Below are 22813 nucleotides of genomic sequence, written 5' to 3'. Positions count from 1 at the left end.
ATTAAACTTAAGCTTACTTGAATATGAACACCAACGTCTTGTGGTCTTCTCACCTGTAGTTTTATAGGTACACAAATAAGAATTTTCGTAAACAACACAAAAACAATGAAATAAACCAAATATGTTTACATGTATTTTTTCTTTTCTTTTTTTTTTGTGTCACAGTCTCTTGTTGGACGTCTTCATTCCCCTTACAAGCCCTTTGGTTATGTCCTGATCCACCACATAATTTGCACTTATTGAACTTTTTCACACCTTTCAACTTATTTCGAGAAGAAGGGGGAGGTTCATCTGGTTCTCTTCTTCGCATTTTCGCCGGTCTTCCAAGTTTCTGTTTGTGAATTGGATTCAATGGAGGAGGAAAATGACATTCAGGCCACAAACATGGACCATTGGTAGGCGTTATGGACATTGCATAACATCTTTTATACGTCTCGATCAGGTAATACGAATGGACATACATTTCTGGATCCTGTTTTTTGCACCAAATGGCGCATACAGCGTGCTTGCAAGGAATGCCAGTCAAATCATATCTCCTACAACTGCATGACCTAATCGACAGGTCAACTGAATGTTGATCACGCATATCATCTGATCTTGATATCTAGTAATGCATCTCATCGGACTTCATTGGGAAATACCTAACAGCCTCCATATAGATCTTTGCCAACACATCTTTGATGTTTGGACAAATTTGACCCTTCCATTTTTTTACCTTATCTCTATTAACTTGAAATCTGGCCATCAAAAGATTCCGTAAGGTTTTAAACATATCTATCACTGGTTTTTCCCTAGCATCTAATATAATGCTGTTAAAAGTTTCACACATGTTGTTCAATAAGATGTCAGATTTAGGGGAGGTGCTGAAATATGCTCTAGACCATTGATTTTCATGCTTATTAGCAAGCCATTCATATGCATTTTCATCAATAACTTTCATCTCATTCATCTCATTCATTTGAACTCGAAATTCTTCAATTCTTGTCGCTTTTTCCGCTGCCCAAAAGGTGATCTTAACAGCTAAACTCTTGAATCCAGCACGTTTCATATTGCTGTGTAAGTGTCGAACACAAAATCTATGCTCCGCATCAGGAAATAAAGATTCAAGTGCTGGAATCAAACCTTTTTTCTTATCTGACATAAATGTAAAGTCATGTTGAACACCACTAATCCCAAGCTCTTCATCTAAGAGCCGGAGAAACCATGTCCAACTATCTTTTGTTTCACGTTCAACCAACGCGTAACATATTGGGAATATGTTGTTATTCGGATCTAACCCCACAGCCACTAGCAATTGTCCACCATGTTGTTCTTTTAAGAAGCATCCAGCAACCCCAATGACACGACGACATGCATCCTTAAATCCTTGCTTACACGCTGAAAAACAAACTTATAATCTTTGGAACCTTGGCCCTTCTTCGTTTTCTGTCAACTTCAAAACTACCGTGGCTCGAGAATCTGATCTTTTAAGTTCAGCACAATATCTCCTAATTTGACGATATTGCTCCTCTGCAGTCCCTTGCACCAGCATTAGTGCCTTTTTCTTAGCTACATAAGCTACCTTCCTCGAAATGTTTACATTCAATGTCCTGCAAATCTCTTGCTTAAACTCATCGGTTCCCATTTTAGGATTTGCGGCAATTATCCTGGAAAAAGTCTTTGCCAACCACGTTGAGTTGATGTTCTTGTTGCTAAATTCTCGAAAACATTTATTATGCTTGTCATCTAAAGTTCTTATTTGTCAACAACTATCATTAGTCATCTTTGCAAAATGAATAATCCAGCGGCAATCATAATTGTTGCACTTCGCCCAAAGGCGAATATTATCATTCTTTACAAAATTCACTGCCATTCCTCTTCTAATGCAATGAGTTTGCATCACAAATTTCGCTTCTTTCTTTGAGCAAAAAATCATACCAAGCTTCAAGTCCGGGTTTTCAGATTCTCTCTTTGGATCAAACTTTGGATAATTTTTTGCTTCCTCCTCATCAGAATCATGAATACTATTCAAATTTTCATTGTCTACGCAAACATCTTCTTCGTCGCCATCATCATCCTCCATCTCATGCACCACTAATTGCAAATTATCTGCAATTTCTCTCTCAACAGAAATCGTATTCTTTCCCTTCGTAGATTGAATTTCATGGTCAATGAATGCATCAAACAACATATCATACATGACAACATCTTCATCGATGTCAAAAAATTCGCCTACAGTTTCAACTCCACTTTGTTCATTTGGACCATCAATTGAATAGGCATCTAAGTGTTCCATATAAATTTCTACCTCATAGTTTGTTGGAATATTCTTTCTAACTTCCAACACATCTGAATCATTATGTATATATCTCCTTTCATTTAGCGTATTCCCGATCTTGCGCCAAAACATAATAGCATCTTTATTTTTGAATCCAAGATCATCTGCAAACCCCCACAATTCAACCATTGCTAGCTTATCAAGATCAAAAAAGTCGAAATATTCAAAACTTCCCCCAATGTATTCATCGTGTTCGCCTTTAGATTTAAACCTTCCACTGTAATGCATTTTAATAGTAATCAAATCTTGTTTTCCAAGTAAACCTACACAGAAAAAGACGGAAAAAACAATATAATTCTTCACTGAAAAATGCATGATACAAAATTAAGTAAAATAAAGTGAAAAAATAATAAATTACCATAATTTGGAGTAATCTTGATTGTCGAATTACTACGTTTAGCCATTACTTATCAACCTTGAGGTGACGACACATAGAGAAAGTCAATGGCTGAGGAAATAGAGATTGAGGATGGGGATGAAGACTTCCTTCAACTGGAAATCCATTTCAAGCATCTTAACTGTGAAAATCAAAAATTTTAACAATTAAAATAAACTGGAAAGAAAAGCATTGGGGGAAGAATTACAGATGCTATTATATTTCTATGAATTCACGATATCACGATTTCAAGAATTAGAGTAATTCCAGTCAACTTACATGCAAGCTAATATGTCTATCCCTGGTTTCACAAAACTTCGATTTCACAAAACTTCGTACATACCTTGCGTACATAACTTGATGACAGAGAGAGATGGAGAGATGGAGAAAGTTGGGGATTTTTAGAGCGTAGAGAGGATATGAATTTTTTGGGGATTTTTCCAATTTTCATTTTGATTTGCAAATCACTACACTCTGTTTAGTTTGACAGCAAACTAACGGAGAAATAGGATTGGGGCAACTTTAGCAACGTTTGGGACTAAATCGGCTCATTATATTCGTTTAGGACTACATCGGGAACTACCCCAAACAATTAGGACGGAAAAGAGAATTTAGCCAAAAATATTCCTTTCCTCTCAAATCTTATAAATCATAATGCGGAAAAATAATGGTCCTCGGGTCGTGTCGCTGTACCAGGTCTGCCTACTCAGAGTTCGACACCTCCAATCTCCTCATCATCAATCTCACCTGCTTCACACACACCTATTGTGTCTAAAGACTCAACACACTTGTACCAGGAATAACAAGTACATATACATGCAGACAATAGTGAAAAATATCATACTCAACATATCTTTCATGAAATTTAAAAGCTTAATGCCAACATACCTTTTATGAACTTTAAAACATGAACATAAACATGTCGTATAAAATCATGTCGTGTCAAATCATGTCATCTCGTATCATGTCATCTCATATCACCATATACGTGTCAAAACAGCTCATTGTGTCATCAAAAACTTAAACATTTTCTTTTAATTGAATTCAGTTCATTAGTTGTGACTTTCGTATCAGCTCTATCGTATCAGCTCTAGCGATGGATCCATCTATAAAACCGTGGTACCCGGCGGCAAGAGACATCAGCGACAGCATTACCCGCCCACTGAGCCCGGGCCTCAGCTCATCATATCTCATGTCAACGTCTACATATACATCGTCAGTCACAACCAATTCTCATCCTTCAAAAATAATATCATTTTCATCACTTCATAAAAACATGCATATGCGTAACTTTTCCTTTAAATCAAGCATGCAACGTATCTATCATAATTGCGTAAAAATGATGCATAAACATTTAAAATATCATATATTTGTGCTCAGGACGCTGTCTTGACCAAAATCTATCCACGGGTGCAAAATAACCATTTTGCCCCTAGAAACCCGAAAATTATCTTTTCACCCCTGGACCTCTAAAATTGACCCGAAGCTTACCAATGTGGGGACCCGAACATTAATTCATTTCTTAATCATTTTTTGGAAATAATTCAATCAATTAAGTTAAACAGGGTCTAATTTTTTTTTAAAAATGCGGAACGTAATGGAATCAGTCTAGTATACACATCAGTATAAAAGTACAAGTGTTGTACAACATACAACAAACGACACTAGGGTTCAACTACTATATATCAAGTGCTGAAACCTAACTACTTCTGATCCGGATCACCACGCTAACTTGTCCTTTCTCTCATCCTCTTCTTGACCCTGATCATGTCCCACCTGTTGTCATGCACACATACAAACACGACAACAGCCGGATAACTCCGGTGAGAATAAAATCCCAGTATAAACAATGAATCAATACAATACATAAAATCATATGTAAAATCATAAACCATGTATCAAAGAACATGAATCATAATTTATGTCACATTAGTGAATACAGATAAAACTCTTTGACTCGTCATTTCAGACTCGATTCATCTCTATTCTCGGGATCTCGGTTCCTGGACATTAACACATATATCGAATTTCAGCGATAGGAATCGATCCACTCCTAAGCAACATCGATCTAAATCAAATATCCAGTGTCTTGGCATATCCGCCATAGACTTAGCATATCCGCCAATGCCTATTCTGGCAATGTGCAATGGACCAGTGACTACTCTGTCATAATCTGGCACCTCTGTCAGTGACTCTCACTCAATAGCTATCTGCTATTCTCTGTTTTTCTATAAATCAATAGACTAAGCATATTCATTCAACTATATACAGGTATGAAACAAATAACATACAAGTATGTGATTTAGGGAAACTCAAGTCTAGTCTGACCCAAGTCGATCTCCCGGTTAACATTGATTTATACCTTTCTTGTCGTAGTTCTGACGAAGTCGAAGTCCTGAATTTGAAGCTGTCAATACCAATCTGAAATGACGTGTCGAATAGGAACAATATCAATATACAACTTATATCAATACTCATTCTGATCAATACTCAATCTAATTCTGTTTCGACGGCATAACAGTATAGTCCTGATATCTCCGTCAACTCAGACAACAATATATATCAATTAAAAATTATAACCAATATCCAATATAATCTATAATCTCAGAAATCTAAATAATCTCAATTCCATCTCTGAAAAATCATAACAAATGTATAACCAATTTGTTCTTCAATCTGCTCTCGGTTCTACAATGTCTAATATTTCAAGAACATCATATATCAATCATATCCGATTCTGACAATACCATAATTTCAAACCATATCAAAATTCAATAAAACTTACTTCTAGTTGAAGCTCTCGTCGATAGAAATACGATACTGAAGTTGGATTTAAATTCTGATGGCCGGATCTTTCGTAAACTTCAATTTCCTCAAATAAAAAGCGTAACGATTTTTCACACAATTCTTCTGACCCTTTCTCGTTTTTCTTCTTTTCTGATAATTGCTGAAGGCATGAAACATATATATATATCACAAGTTGCATGCTAGAGAAACATGGCACATTCTTCTTGAATTTCAGTCGGCACTCGGGCGGTCAAAAACTACCGCTCGGGTGCGGAAGGTTCTGTCCGAGCTCTGAATTGTTCTACTCTAGCGCTCGGGCGGTAACTTTCAGCTACTCAAGCGCCAGACGTTCTGTCTGAATTCTTCTTTTGTGATGCATTGGCGCTCGGGCGATCATTTTTTACCGCTCGGGCGCCACAGGTTCGGTACAAAAGAGTAGTCTTTTGGTGTACCGACGCCCGGCTACTCCACTCGAGCTCCTACAATCTCAATACTGTTAATTATTCTACTTATGATTACTGTAGAACCCGTAACTTAGACTAAGTATAAGCCATGCATAATTCTAGTATTTAAATTAAATTGATTTTATTGCATGAGTATTTAAATTTAATTATTTTCCGTAGAAGTTTAATTTTTAGCATTTCGGTTATTTCAGTGAGGTCGGACTGGAGTTGGAGCTTTGAGATAAAATTTAAGATTCAGAAAACATTCCCAAAATTTATTTTAGCTAGCAAGTAAGTTAATTTAAGTTAAATGAAGGTTTAAGGAATTATTTATACAACTTGAGGTGAGTAGAAAATAAATTCATTTAAGTTCCATACTTGAGGGGTTAATTCACTAAATTATTTAAAGGATTGGTAAGGCTTTAAAGGGATAAAAATTTACTAAAATAAGCAACACTTCCCTTCATTTTATTTCCAATTTTCGGCCCTTAGTTGATTAAGCTTTGGTTTGCCAACTTACCCCCTTTGACCAATTCTTTGTCATATTTTAGCATGCTAATCTTTTCAATTATTAATCAACCTTAATTAATTAATTAATAAGCATTACCCTAGTCTAGATTAGCATGAGAATTCGGCCACCTCACCTCCATTAACACCCCAACCAATATTGGATATCAAACCAAATTTCAAATTTCAAATAGAGTAGACTTGGTCTTGCATGTATCCCACCTATATTGCACCCACTTCCCTCACTCTCCTAACCATCATTCCCCTCTCCCTTGCACGAAATCTGAGAGAAATTCAGAGCTAAAAATCGTGAGGTCCTAGGGGAAAAACAAGAGAGAATAATCGAGTAGAAGGTAGCAAGAAAAGAAAGCGCTCCACCTCCTCCGCGCCGAATCGTTTCATTCTTTCGTTTTTCTTTCAAACGAAACCAGGCATGCATATGTTCTTCCTTGACTCTTCAATCAAGTCGTATTATGTTTTTTTAAACCTTACATGATCATGTTTTAATATCCAAAACCGAAATATATCATGAACATTTCGAAAATAAAGATGCAGATTTTTTTGAGTTTCATGACAAGCTTCACGGTTTGCTTTGTTTTGTGGGTTTCAGGTATTGGTTCGATTCCAGGCTCCTAAGGCGACATCTAGACATGTAATAGGATGCATAAGGACCATGTTGGTCCATTCATTTAAAGTCATGTGCGCTGGAAAGCAAGAAAATGACAGCAACTCCACCTTTTTGTCCATTGGAGTTTTCGAAATTCAGTTGCTGTCAAAAAGGGGAAATGAATCTGATCTTGGTTGGCTCTTGAGCCTATAGCCATGGTTAGATCACTCCCATAGCATGTCTAAGACGTGACTAAGTCGCCCTTTTGGTGGCTTGGTCCATGGTGAATCGGTTTTTACAAAATACCCAAGAACAGCCCCTGCACCTTCGGCCCTCTCCTTTTTGACAGCATGTGTTGTTTCGAAATGGTGGAATGGTGTGGATCTTGGTTGGCCTATGGCCCTTAGCCACGGTTCATACCATGCCCCTAGATGTCTAGATCGTGCCATGGTCAATCAAATGGCCACTGGAACGACACGGGACAGCAAACGAAACACAACACTACACACGCATGTAGGGTGCTCTCGGGTGAAACTTTTCTGATGTTGCTGGAATATTTCGAATTGTGGTTGGCCTAGGGCCCTTAGCCATGGTTCAAATCATTCCTTGGGATGTTGGTAAGAGGTTTTGGTCGGTGGTTCAAGCCCCAATGGCCATTAACCTCGCAATCGACTCAAGAAACCAAAACACAGCTGCTGTATTTTCGGACAGCAACTTGCTATGACGGTTCAGTGGCTTGTTAGAGTTCTCGGTTGGCTTTTAGCCTATGGCCTTGGACTAGACAGTGCCTCATAGAGTTAGGAAGGTCATGTTTTTGGCCGTTTGTGATTCGGATCGTTTTTGAGGCCGTATGAGAATTTACGGTGCGATGTGCCAAATTGACTCTCGAAAGAGCGTTTCATGTTTTGGCCTCCATTTCACCTAGATTTCGACCCTCAACATTTTTGGAGCATTATTTCATCATTTTGGCCATATTTTAATCATGACTACATGTTAGTTCAGTGTTGGTTCGGGGTCATGATTAAATACGGAGTCGTTGGACGTAATTGTCGCACTTTCGTGTTTAATTGCATAGTTGTACATTTTAAAACTATTGCATATTCTTCATGGCATATTTAGGTTGCAGCGAGCCTGGGAGCGATCCAATCCATTCAGTAAAATTAGGATATTTAATTATGTTAATTAATTATATTACGTGCAAAAATGTTCATTTTGAGATTTATGTGATATTGTTTGTGGTCACTTTACTACCATTATTAAACCCGGTCGCCAGTTACCGGTCTGGTCGTCAGTTACCGGTCAGTTCAGTTGTTTCACCCAGTATACTGTGGCAGTAGTCTGATCAGACATACATTATTAAGTCCGGTCGCCAGTTACCGGCCCGGTCGCCAGTTACCGGTCAGTTCAGTTCAGGGACCACTTGCATAGACCATAATCTCACCAGAAAATTATATACAGCTATTTCAGTACAGGGCTCCAAGGAGCAAACATTTTTACTATGATTTTCAGTTCAGTTATGCACGTATTATAATTGCTCAGGACAAGTTATTTTCAGTATGCCTCATGACATGATATTTTATCCCATGCAAATCTTACTATATTACTTACTCGTTATTTACGATATATGCATGTTGAGTCTTTAGACTCACTAGACTTGATTGTTGTAGGTGCTGATGATGTCGGGATCGAGGGCGGGGACCAGTGAGCCAGCTCGAGTCGGCAGTAGTAGGACCCGAGGACCTCAGTTCAGCATTTATTATTATTTGATTGCTCAGACATTTTTATATATTGTTGGATAAATTTTTCACTGTTGTTTCGAAAAATGTTAATTTCTTCCGCTGCCACTTTGAACATCAAACTTTATTTATCAGTTCAATTATGAATGAGGCAATTTTATTTATTTAAAAAGAAAATTTTTAAATTTTCCGCAATTTTTCAAGCACGGATTTTTCGGCCTTTATAGCTGGTATTAGAGCAATGGTTCTGTAAAGGGTTGTACTACTACTGACCTCGAGAAGCTCACGAAGTCACGTCTTCGGTCTGTAAGTTTTTCATTTACGCATTTTATTTAAAGCATGAATTAATTTCAGCAACATGATTTCATGTGATATTTGCGCCCATATTTTTATTGTTCAGTATTTAAATTTAAATAAATTATGGAATTATGCATGTTAGTTACGTATGGGTTATGTATGGAACAGTATGGCCCCTAGACGCACCCTCGAGCGTACGAGAGTGGATGAGCCTCGCCAGGAGGACCGAGATGAGCAGAGGCAGGAGAGGTACGGACCTCCACCCCCTCCTCCAGATATGAATGCCCAGATACTTGCTGGGATGACGCAGTTCTTCGCACAGTTTGCGGGGAACAACGCCGTGGCGACCAGGCCGAGAGGGCCCGAAGCTGTATGCGAGAGATTCATGAAGATGCGTCCAAAGGAGTTTTCAGGGACATCTGACCCCATGATTACCGAGGGATGGATCAAGTCCCTCGAGGTTATCTTCGAGTTTATGGAGCTTGGAGATTCTGATCGAGTTCGTTGTGCTTCTTATCTGTTCGGAGGAGATGCCCGCCTATGGTGGGAGGGAGCTTCAGTAGCCCTGAACTTGGCTACACTGTCTTGGACGCGCTTCACAGAAGTGTTTTACTCCAAGTATTTTACGGATGAGGTGCGCACCCGATTGACCACGGAGTTTATGAGCCTTAGACAGGGGAATCTGACGGTTACAGAGTTCATCCGTAAGTTCGAGAGGGGTTGTCATTTTGTGCCCCTGATCGCGAACGATGCTAAAGCCAAGTTGATGCATTTCTTGGTGGGTTTACGGCCGATCTTGCGCCGTGATGTTAGGGTGTCTGACCCTACTACTTACGAGGTCGCCGTCTCCAAAGCTCTGGCCGCAGAGCAGGACCAGCGAGACATAGAGAGGGATCGCTTGGGGAAGCGACCAGTTCAGGTACCACACCGCCCTCCTCCTCCTCAGCAGCACCAGCATCAGCATAAGAGGCCGTATCATGGCCCGCCCAGGAATAGAGGAGGACCTCAGCAGCAGCAGCAGCAGGGACGTGCCGTCCCGAGGACTTTTAAGCACCCAGTCTGTCCCAAGTGCTCATGTCGCCACCCTGGAGTATGCATGTTTGGTTCAGGGAAATGTTATAAGTGTGGCAGCACAGACCACATGATGCCACAGTGCCCCCGGAAGAATCTGCCTACCCAAGGCAGGGTTTTCGCTCTCCATGCCGCGGAGACGAATCCCGATACCATGTTGATGACAGGTACCTTACAGCTTTAAGTTTATATTTGTGCATTCCAATGTTTTGGGAATCGGGATTAAGATTTTGAACTTAGAATTACAATAGGATTGCATGCTCTACTCAGTATTATTTTCGGGAATTAGTTAGGAGAATTGTGACCTTTGCTTGTCTATAAGCTTAGCTCTTATGATTATTTGGGTTCAGCTTAGTGTTCTGAACTTTCAAGGAGAATTTCATAGCTAGCTCAGCTACCAAAGCCCTGATAGATTCAGGGGCTACCCACTCATTTATCTCAGAGGTCTTTGCCAACTTTCTCAAAGTTAAGACCATCGGGCTAGATGTAGCCTATTCAGTATCGTTGCCTTCGGGAGAGGAGATCACAGCCACAAACGTGATCCGTGACATAGACCTTGAGCTGCATGGAAATCTTGTGTATGCGGATCTGATCTTATTGCCGATGCCAGAGTTTGACATCATATTGGGCATGGACTGGCTACTGCGGAACAGAGTTTTGATCGACTTTCAGCGGAGATCCATCTTAGTCCGACCGCCTGGAATGACTCAGTTCTTATTTGAACCGGACAGGTACTTTCCTTTACCGAGCATTATTCCTTATGTCCAGGCTAGGAAGCTCATGCATAGAGGGTGTCGGGCATTTTTAGCAACTTTTATATCTGTCCCCGAGACACCCAGTCAGTCAGCAGCAGATGTTCCGATTGTTAGAGACTTCTTAGATGTTTTTCCTGAGGACGTCTCTGGTATGCCACCTGAGAGAGAGATGGAGTTTTCTATCGAGCTTATGCCAGGTACGGCTCCGATGTCCAAAGCACCGTACCGACTTGCACCGACAGAGATGGCAGAGCTTAAGAAGCAGATTCAGGAACTTCTTGACAAGGAGTTCATTCGCCCTAGTTTCTCACCTTGGGGCGCGCCAGTCTTGTTTGTTAAGAAGAAGGATAGCTCGATGAGGCTTTGTATTGACTACCGAGAGTTGAACAGGGGTACAGCGAAGAATAAATACCCACTTCCGAGGATTGAGGATCTGTTTGACCAGTTGCAAGGAGCTTCGATTTTCTACAAGATAGATTTGCGTTCAGGTTATCACCAGTTGAGGGTGAGAGACGCCGATATTTCGAAGACAGCTTTCAGGACTCGTTATGGCCACTAAGAGTTTCTTGTGATGCCGTTCGGTTTGACGAATACGCCAGCGATTTTCATGGATCTCATGAATCGCGTATTCCAGCCGTACCTCGATCAGTTTGTGATAGTGTTCATTGACGACATCCTCGTCTACTCCAAGAATCAGGAGGATCACAGCAGGCATCTGACCATAGTGTTGCAGACATTGCAGAAGCACAAATTATTTGCAAAGTTCAGTAAATGCGAATTCTGGTTGGAGAAGGTGGCGTTCTTAGGCCACATTGTTTCTAGCAGTGGTATTGAGGTAGACCCAGCGAAAGGTGCAGCAGTCAGAGATTGGGTTGTGCCGCAAAATGCATCAGAGATCCGCAGTTTTCTTGGCTTAGCAGGATATTACCGGAAGTTCATCAAGGGATTCTCCTCTATTGCAGTTCCACTCACAGCACTGACAAAGAAGAATGTGAAATTTGTGTGGAACGAGGAGTGTCAAAAGAGCTTCAATACTTTGAAGCAAGCTCTTATCTCAGCACCAGTTTTGGCTATGCCGTCAGGGCCCGGTGAGTTTGTGCTATATACCGATGCTTCGAAGCTCGGTTTGGGTGCAGTATTGATGCAGCATGGGAAGGTCATAGCCTATGCTTCTCGACAGTTGAAGACTCATGAGAAGAACTACCCTACCCATGATTTAGAGTTGGTCGCCGTAGTTTTTGCCTTGAAGATTTGGAGGCACTATCTGTATGGAGAGAAGTGCCAGATCTTTACCGACCACAAGAGACTCAAGTATTTCTTTACGCAGAAGGAGTTGAACATGCGTCAGAGGCGTTGGTTGGAGCTTGTGAAAGACTACGATTGTGACATTAGCTACCACCCGGGTAAGACTAATGTAGTTGCAGATGCACTGAGCAGAAAAGTTGCAGTGATGGCTCATTTGGCAGTTTCGAGACCTCTTCAGTCTGAGATGCAGAGGGTTGATCTTGAGACTTATCCTCGAGGTAGAGTTCCCCGTCTATCTACCTTGACCATTCAGTCTTCCCTTCTTGACCGTATTCGCAGTGGTCAGGCAGCAGACGAGCAGTTGGCCAAGTGGAAGCAGAGAGATGAGGCCAAGGGCAGTGTTTTGTATTCAGTCAGCGACGGCATAGTGAGATACCGAGACAGGATATGGGTTCCTAGCAGTGATTCTATCCGAGCAGACATCTTATCAGAGGCCCATATGTCGCCGTACTCTATTCACCCAGGGAGTACGAAGATGTACAAAGATCTGCAGCTATTGTATTGGTGGCCTGGTATGAAGAAGGACATCAGACGGTTTGTTTCCGAGTGTCTGACTTGTCAGTTAGTGAAGGCAGAGCACCAGAGACCAGCAGGTTTGCTCAAGCCTCTTTCTATTCCCGAGTGGAAGTGGGAGAATGTTACCATGGACTTTGTGACCGGATTGCCGAAGTCAGCCAGGGGATCGAATGCTATATGGGTGATTGTAGATCGTCTTACCAAATCAGCGCACTTCTTGCCTATTAAGACGACATTCACCATGGTTCATATGCAGAGTTGTATATCCGAGAGATAGTCCGACTTCATGGCATTCCAGTTGCGATCGTATCTGACAGAGACCCCAGATTCACTTCCTCTTTTTGGAAGAGTTTGCATTCGACTATGGGGACGAAGTTGCTGTTTAGTACCGCTTTCCATCCGCAGACAGATGGGCAGTCAGAGCGAGTCATTCAGATTTTGGAGGATCTTCTCCGTGCTTGCGTCATTGACTTCGCAGGGAGTTGGGAGTCGAACTTGCCATTGGTAGAGTTCACCTATAACAACAGCTTTCAGTCGTCCATAGGAATGGCTCCGTATGAAGCTTTGTATGGTCGCAAGTGCAGATCTCCTGTTCATTGGGATGAAGTAGGAGAGAGAGCAGAATTGGGTCCAGAGATTATTCAGCAGACTGTCTATGTAGTAGCCCGGATCCGTGATAGAATGAGGACTGCCCAGAGTCTACAGAAGAGCTATGCAGATCAGAGGATGAGAGATTTAGAGTTTGCTGTCGGCGACGATGTCTTTGTGAAGGTGGCACCTATGAAGGGTGTCATGAGATTTGGGAAAAAAGGGAAGCTCAGCCCGAGATTTATTGGACCATTTGAGATCCTTGACAGAGTTGGGACGCTAGCTTATCGTGTTGCTCTTCCGTCGAATCTGGCCGCAGTACACAACGTGTTCCACGTCTCCATGCTGAGGCAGTATATGGCGCATCCTTCGCATGTGCTGAATTTTGAGCCGTTGCAGCTCACTCCGAACATATCTTATGAGGAGAGACCAGTGCAGATCCTGGACAGTCAGGAGAAGAAGCTTCGGAACAAGCTGGTTAAGCGAGTGAAAGTCAAGTGGCTTAACCATTCAGAGGAGGAAGCTACGTGGGAGTCTGAGCCAGAGATGAGGAGTCGGTACTCCGAGCTATTCAGTGAGTCTTAATTTCGAGGAAGAAATTTCTTTTAAGGGGGGGAAGGATTGTAGAACCCGTAACTTAGACTACGTATAAGCCATGCATAATTCTAGTATTTAAATTAAATTGATTTTATTGCATGAGTATTTAAATTTAATTATTTTCCGTAGCAGTTTAATTTTTAGCATTTCAGTTATTTCAGTGAGGCCGGACTGGAGTTGGAGCTTTGAGATAAAATTTAAGATTCAGAAAACATTCTCAGAATTTATTTTAGCTAGCAAGTAAGTTAATGTAAGTTAAATGAAGGTTTAAGGAATTATTTATACAACTTGAGGTGAGTAGAAAATATATTCATTTAAGTTCCATACTTGAGGGGTTAATTCACTAAATTATTTAAAGAATTGGTAAGGCTTTAAGGGGATAAAAATTTACTAAAATAAGCAACATTTCCCTTCATTTTATTTCAAATTTTCGGCCCTTAGTTGATTAAGCTTTGGTTTGCCAACTCACCCTCTTTGACCAATTCTTTGTCATCTTTTAGCATGCTAATCTTTTCAATTATTAATCAACCTTAATTAATTAATTAATAAGCATTACCCTATTCTAGATTAGCATGAGAATTCGGCCACCTCACCTCCATTATCACCCCAACCAATATTGGATATCAAACCAAATTTCAAATTTCAAATAGAGTAGACTTGGTCTTGCATGTATCCCACCTATATTGCACCCACTTCCCTCACTCTCCTAACCATCATTCCCCTCTCCCTTGCACGAAAGCTGAGAGAAATTTAGAGCTAAAAATCGTGAGGTCCTAGGGGAAAAACAAGAAAAGAATCGAGTAGAAGGTAGCAAGAAAAGAAAGCGCTCCACCTCCTCCGCGCCGAATCGTTTCATTCTTTCGTTTTTCTTTCAAACGAAACCAGGCATGCATATGTTCTTCCTTGACTCTTCAATCAAGTCGTATTATGTTTTTTTAAACCTTACATGATCATGTTTTAATAGCCAAAACCGAAATATATCATGAACATTTCGAAAATAAAGATGCAGATTTTTTTGAGTTTCATGACAAGCTTCACGGTTTGCTTTGTTTTGTGGGTTTCAGGTATTGGTTCGATTCCAGGCTCCTAAGGCGACATCTAGACATGTAATAGGATGCATAAGGACCATGTTGGTCCATTCATTTAAATTCATGTGCGCTGGAAAGCAAGAAAATGACAGCAACTCCACCTTTTTGTCCATTGGAGTTTTCGAAATTCAGTTGCTGTCAAAAAGGGGAAATGAATCTGATCTTGGTTGGCTCTTGAGCCTATAGCCATGGTTAGATCACTCCCCTAGCATGTCTAAGACGTGACTAAGTCACCCTTTTGGTGGCTTGGTCCATGGTGAATCAGTTTTTACAAAATACCCAAGAACAGCCCCTGCACCTTCGGCCCTCTCCTTTTTGACAGCATGTGTTGTTTCGAAATGGTGGAATGGTGTGGATCTTGGTTGGCCTATAGCCCTTAGCCACGGATCATACCATGCCCCTAGATGTCTAGATCGTGCCATGGTCAATCAAATGGCCATTGGAACGACACGGGACAGCAAATGAAACACAAAACCACACACGCATGTAGGGTGCACTCGGGTGAAACTTTTCTGAAGTTGCTGGAATATTTCTAATTGTGGTTGGCCTAGGGCCCTTAGCCATGGTTCAAATCATTCCTTGGGATGTTGGTAAGAGGGTTTGGTCGGTGGTTCAAGCCCCAATGGCCATTAGCCTCGCAATCGACGCAAGAAACCAAAGCACAGCTGCTGTATATTTGGACAGCAACTTGTTGTGATGGTTCAGTGGCTCGTTCGAGTTCTCGGTTGGCTTTTAGCCTATGGACTTGGACTGGACAGTGCCTCATTGAGTTAGGAAGGTCATGTTTTTGGCCGTTTGTGATTCGGAACGTTTTTGAGGTCGTACGAGAATTTACGGTGCGATGTGCCAAATTGACTCTCGAAAGAGCGTTTCATGTTTTGGCCTCCATTTCACCTAGATTTCGACCCTCACCATTTTTGGAGCATTATTTCATCATTTTGGGCGTATTTTAATCATGACTACATGTTAGTTCAGTGTTGGTTCGGGGTCATGATTAAATACGGAGTCGTTGGACGTAATTGTCGCACTTTCGGGTTTAATTGCATAGTTGTACATTTTAAAACTATTGCATATTCTTCATGGCATATTTAGGTTGCAGCGAGCCTGGGAGCGATCCAATCCATTCAGTAAAATTAGGATATTTAATTATGTTAATTAATTATATTACGTGCAAAAATGTTCATTTTGAGATTTATGTGATATTGCTTGTGGTCACTTAACTAACATTATTAAACCCGGTCGCCAGTTACAGGTCCGATCGTGAGTTACCGGTCAGTTCAGTTGTTTCACCCAGTATACTGTGGCATTAGTCTGATCAGACAACCATTATTAAACCCGGTCGCCAGTTACCGGTCCGGTCGCCAGTTACCGGTCAGTTCCGTTTCATCCGGTCGTCAGTTACCGGTCAGCTCAGTACAGGGACCACTTGCGTAAACCATAATCTCACCAGAAAATTTATTACAAGTTATTTCATGACAAGGCTCCAAGGAGCAAACATTTTCTCCATGATATGTTCAGTTCAGATATGCACGTATTAAAATTAATCATGACACGTTATTTTTACATTATGTTTCATGATATGATATTCTCACTTGGATGCAAGCTTATTATTTATTTACTTGTTATTTACGATATATGCATGTTGAGTCTTTAGACTCACTAGACTTGATTGTTGTAGGTGCTGATGATGTCGGGATCCAGGGCGGGGACCAGTGAGCCAGCTCGAGTCGGCAGTAGTAGGACCCAAGGACCTCAGTTCAACATTTATTATTATTTGATTGCTCAGAAATTTTTATATATTGTTGGATAAATTTTTCACTGTTGTTTAGAAAAATGTTAATTTCTTTCGCTGCCATTTTGAACATCAAACTTTATTTATCAGTTCAATTATGAATGAGGCAATTTTATTTATTTAAAAAGAAAATTTTTAAATTTTCCGCAATTTTTCAAGCACGGATTTTTAGGCCTTTACAACTACAGTAATTACATCTCGGGCATTATATTCCTCCCCCCCTAAGATACGATTTCGTCCTCAAAATCACAGGCAATCAAATCATATCAGAATGAAATGTATAACAAAAAGCAGAAATAGAAAACTCACAGCATCGAAATAACTTTGGGAATTTCTGCCTCATGTCCGATTCAGTCTCACAGGTAGCTTCTTTAGTGCCATGACGACTCCACTGAACTTTCACAAGCGGAATAGTCTTCGTTCTGAGCTGCTTTTCTTTACGATGGAGAATCTGTATCGGCTTTTCGAAGTAACTCAATGTCTCGTCAAGCTCGGCCTCATCTGGCTGAATCATATGTGAAGCATCAGAAATATACTATCACAATAAAGATACATGAAAAACATCATGTATTCTAGATAGAGAAGGCGGTAATGCAAGTCGATAGGCACGATCTCTTATCTTCTCGAGAATCTCATACGGCCCAATATAATGTGGAGACAGCTTCCCTTTCTTGCCAAATCTGACAACTCCTCTGAAAGGTGAAATCTTCAAGAATACTCGGTCTCTAGCCTCAAATACCAACGGCCTTCGTCGAACATTGGCATATTTGGCTTGTCTGTCTTGAGCTGTCTTCATTTTTTTTTGAATCAGCTTCACTTTTTCAGTCATATCTCTGATCATATCAGGTCCAATCTCAGGTACCTCAGAGATATCATCCCAATACAGAGGGGATCTGCACTTTTTTCCGTACAACGCTTCAAACGGTGCCATCTCAATGCTCGTCTGATACGATCGACTTCGGCACTCCGTGCAATCTGACCACTTCTCTGCCATAGATCTCAGCCATCTGGTCAGGTTGATATGTCATCTTGTATGGAATAAAACATGAGGATTTGGTTAATCGGTCAATCACAACCCAAATCGCATCACAACCTCGGGAGGATCTCGGTAAGTGCGTCACAAAATCCATGGAAATGTGATCCCATTTCCATTCAGGAATAGACAAACTCTGCAGTAGACCTCCTGGTTTCTTTCTTTCTGCTTTCACCGGCTGGGAATTCAGACATCTGGATACAAACTTTGCAATATCAGCTTTCATTTGTTTCCACCATAACTGTCTTTTCAAGTCATTATACATCTTTCTTCCACCAGGGTGAATATTAAATCGACTGCTATGCACTTCTGACAATATCTGTTGTCTCAACTCTGAAACATCTGGCACAACTAATCAATTATTCACATACAGTACATTGTCACGTACCTGATATTCTGATCGATGCCCTGCTCTGACCATCGATATAGAATTCTGCACATTCTGATCAACTTTCTGAGCCGCTTTAATTCTTAAAATCAGCTCTGGTTCGACTTGAACATCATATAATCTCAATGGTCTATGATCTGTCTCAAATATCAATCCAGACGAACAGCAATCTTCTATCAAATTGGAAACACCTATCGTCGATAAGGATAAAGAACACACCTTTCGTCTCAGTGCATCAGCTGCTGCATTCGACTTTCCCGGATAATATTTGATTTCACAATCAAAGTCTTTCAGCAAATCAAGCCATCTTCTTTGTCTCATATTCAATTCTGACTGCGAAAATAGATATTTCAATCTTTTGTGATCAGAATAAATCTCAAACTTCTCACCGTAGAGGTAGTGTCGCCATATCTTCAAAGCAAATAAAATAGCTGCCAATTCAAGATCATGAATTGGATAGCGAGTTTCATGTGGCTTCAACTGTCTCGAAGCATAGGTAATGACATGTCCCCGCTGCATCAAAACACATCCCAATCCTCTGTGAGAAGCATCACAATATACAATAAAATCACCAGTACCTTATGGAATAGTCAAGATCGGTGCACTGGTCAGTCTTTTCTTCAACTGAAGAAAACTGGACTCACAGTCGTCAGACCATACAAATGGTGCATTCTTCTAAGTCAACTGCGTAATAGGTTTAGCAATACTCAAGAAATCTTTAATAAATCAACGGTAATACCCGGCCAAACCCATAAAACTGCGAATTTCTGGCACTGATGTCGGTCTCGGCCAACTGATCACTGCCTCAACCTTACTGGGATCAACTGATACACCATCTCCGGATATTATGTGACCCATAAATTCAACCTGTCTCAACCAGAATTCACATTTCGACAGTTTTGCATATAAATTCTCAGTTCTCAAAGTTCTCAATACAGTTCTCAGATGCTCAGCATGATCAATCATATTCTTCGAATAAATCAAAATTATCATCGATAAAAATAATCACGAAATCATCGAGATACTTCTGAAACACACGGTTCATCAGACCCATAAAAACAGCTGGAGCATTCGTCAAACCAAACGGCATGACAATAACCTCATAATGTCCATACCTGGTTCTGAACGCTGTCTTCGAGATATCAGAATATCTGACTCTCAACTGATGGTATCCAGATCTCAGATCGATCTTGGAATAAACAGAAGAACTCTGCAACTTATCAAATAAATCATCAATACGAGGCAAAGGATATTTAATTTTTACCGTAGCCTTGTTCAGTTGCCGATATTCAATGCAAAGTCTCATTGACCCATCCTTCTTCCTCACAAATAACACTGGAGCACCCCAAGGAGAAACACTCGGTCTAATGTATCCCTTGGCCAGTAAATCTTCTAACTGATCTTTCAATTCTTTCAATTCAATTGGTGCCATTCTGTACGGAGCTCTAGAAATCGGAACTGTACCTTGTACCAATTCAATGCTGAAATCTATCTCTCGAATAGGAGGCAATCCCAGAATCTCATCTGGGAAGACATCAGCAAATTCACACACCACTGGCAGGTCCGCCAATGATGGACTAGATTTCAGTAAATCAACTGAATAGACAAGGAACCCCTCTGCTCCTTTCTGTAACAATCGAGTCATAGACATAACAGATATCTAAGGAATTCTTGATCTATAATCCTTACCGTAAAATTTCCACTCGTCAGCCATGTCAGGTCTGAATCTCACAATCTTGTGGAAACAATCAACGGTAGCTCTGTACTTGGTCAACATATCAATACCGATAATACAGTCAAAAACAGACAACCCAAGCACAATACAATCTAACTCAATCTAATGCCCTTCATACTGCAGTGTACAATGTTTAACCGAATTCACAGATATCAAATCTTTCCCCAACGGAGAAGAAACGGACACTACAGCAGATAGGGACTCAGCAGGTAATGCATGACTCAATGCAAATCTCTAAAATATAAATGTATGAGAAGCACCTGTATCTATCAATACGTAAGCAGGATAACAAGATATAAAACAGTTACCTGCAGCAACATCGTTTGGTGCTTCCTGAGCCTGCTCCTCTGTCAAAGAAAATACTCTGGCCTGCTGTCTACGAGGCTGGCTAACTGTCTGGCTTCCTCCTGGCCTCTGCTGTGACTGGGTGGATGGTGGTGGTTGGAAAGAATGTACAGCTGATGATCTTTTATCAGTTTGAGCCACTGATCCAACTGATTCTGCTCCATGGGATCCTTGGGAACCTCTCTGTGGACAAACTCTGGCAAAGTGTCCCTGCTGTCTGCAGATACGACAACTACCAATCACTCCTTGGCATTGCTCAGTGGGATGTCTCCCTCCGCAAGTTCTGCAGTAAAATCCGGTATAACTCTGGCTCTGTCGTGAACCACTGGAGCTAGAAGACCTGCTGCCAGACTTCTTAAACTGTTTTCCTCTGGCTTTCAGATAATCTTTTTTCCCACCACTGCTACTGCACTCTCAAATCTGGGAGGTGGTTGTTGTGGTCTCGATGCTGTAGGAACATACGAAGCTCCTTTCTGTCTCATCAGACCAGCTTCAGCTCTTTTTGCTCTGTTCAGGGCATCAACAAAGTTATTCGGTCGCCCTGTGTTCACCAATGTAAAAATCTCGGGATTCAGGCCATTATGAACTTATCAGCAACAGTTTCATCATTCTTGGCAACGTGAGGAGCAAAGCGGAGCAATGTTGAGAATTTGGCCACATATTCTTCAATATTCAACTGACCCTGTCTCAAATTTGCAAACTCTGCCCCTTTGTCTTTCCTGTACGACACTGGGAAAAGTCTCTGATAGAACTCAGTTTTAAAGACATCGCAAGTGATATTCGTACCTCGATGCTCCAACGCTCTCTTTGTCGTGATCCACCAATTCTTTGCAACATCATGCAACTGGTGCCCAATCAATTTAACTCTCCGCTCATCAGTGTAATCCAACGAATCAAATAGCATCTCAATGTCATCTAACCAACACTCACAGTCAACAGAAGTCTTTGTTCCTTTCAGGGTTGGCGGTTTGAACGACTGAAATCTCTTCAGTAGCGTTTCCATCGGAGTTGCTGTCACATCCATCGGATTAGCCGAAGTACTGCTCTGTTCCGGTACTCTTCGGGGAGGCATATCTGATTATCAAAAGGATTAGTAACCCAATACAACAAATCTGTTTCAGTTCAGTCCCCCCTCCGATCATCTTACTGCTGATCAAGAATCGGTTCTGATTCATTCTCAATTAATACAGTTTACCAATCAAATCAAATAATCAGGTAAACATGTAATAATAAAAGCAGTAATCATGCTAGCACACAAAAGCAGGAAAGAAAACTCAATCTACCCCGCTCACTAGCTTTTATTTCAGTCTACTGAACCTACAGTTCTAGACCTACTGCTCTGTTCTAGTTTAATCTCAGGGACCTACTGCTCTGATACCACCTGCTGTGGGGACCCGGACGTTAATTCATGTCTTAATCATTCTTTGGGAATAATTCAATCATTTAAGATAAACAAGGTCTAAATTTTTTTTTTAAAATTCCGAACGTAATGGAATCAGTCTAGTATACACATCAGTATAAAAGTACAAGTGTTGTACAGCATACAACAAACGATACTAGGGTTCAACTACTATATATCAAGTGCTGAAACCTAACTACTTCTGATCCGGATCACCACGCTAACTTGTCCTTTCTCTCATCCTCTTCTTGACCCTGACCCTGTCCCACCTGTTGTCATGCACACATACAAACACGACAACAGCTAGATAACTCCGGTGAGAATAAAATCCCAGTATAAACAATGAATCAATACAATACATAAAATCATATGTAAAAGCATAAACCATGTATCAAAGAACATGAATCATAATTTATGTCACATTAGTGAATACAGATAAAACTCTTTGGCTCGTCATTTCAGACTCGATTCATCTCTATTCTCGGGATCCCGGTTCCTGGACATTAACACATATATCGAATCTCAGCGATAGGAATCGATCCCCTTCTAAGCAACATCGATATAAATCAAATATCCAGTGTCTTGGAATATTCGCCATAGACTTAGCATATCCGCCAATGCCTATTCTGACAATGTGCAATGGGCCAGTGACTACTCTGTCATAATCTGGCACCTCTGTCAGTGACTCTCACTCAATAGCTATCTACTATTCTCTGCTTTTCTATAAATCAATAGACTAAGCATATTCATTCAACGATATACAGGTATGAAACCAATAACATACAAGTATGTGATTTAGGGAAACTCAAGTCTAGTCTGACCCAAGTCGATCTCCCGGTTAACATTGATTTATACCTTTCTTTTCGTAGTTCTGACGAAGTCGAAGTCCTGAATTCGAAGCTGTCAATACCAATCTGAAATGACGTGTCGAATAGGAACAATATCAATATACAACTTATATCAATACTCATTCTGATGAATACTCAATCTAATTCTGTTTCGACGGCATAACAGTATAGTCCTGATATCCCCGTCAACTCAGACAACAATATATATCAATTACATATCATAACCAATATCCAATATAATCTATAATATCAGAAATCTGAATAATCTCAATTCCATCTCTGA

The 22813-nt window shown here is 40.7% G+C and overlaps 1 long non-coding RNA gene across 1 annotated transcript; it reads right to left on the bottom strand.

The window, feature by feature from the left end:
• Window positions 1–2398: 2398 nt before the first annotated feature.
• Window positions 2399–3147, bottom strand: LOC140961321 (uncharacterized). The gene is made up of 3 exons (XR_012172327.1): window positions 3037–3147; window positions 2676–2835; window positions 2399–2580 (listed from the first exon to the last, which is right to left on the bottom strand). It is a non-coding gene; the product is annotated as an uncharacterized lncRNA (long non-coding RNA).
• Window positions 3148–22813: the final 19666 nt, after the last annotated feature.

Source organism: Primulina huaijiensis, chromosome 16 (assembly GCF_012295235.1).
Source record: "Primulina huaijiensis isolate GDHJ02 chromosome 16, ASM1229523v2, whole genome shotgun sequence".
NCBI lineage: Eukaryota > Viridiplantae > Streptophyta > Magnoliopsida > Lamiales > Gesneriaceae > Primulina > Primulina huaijiensis.
This window is presented reverse-complemented; position numbering and strand designations above follow the sequence as displayed.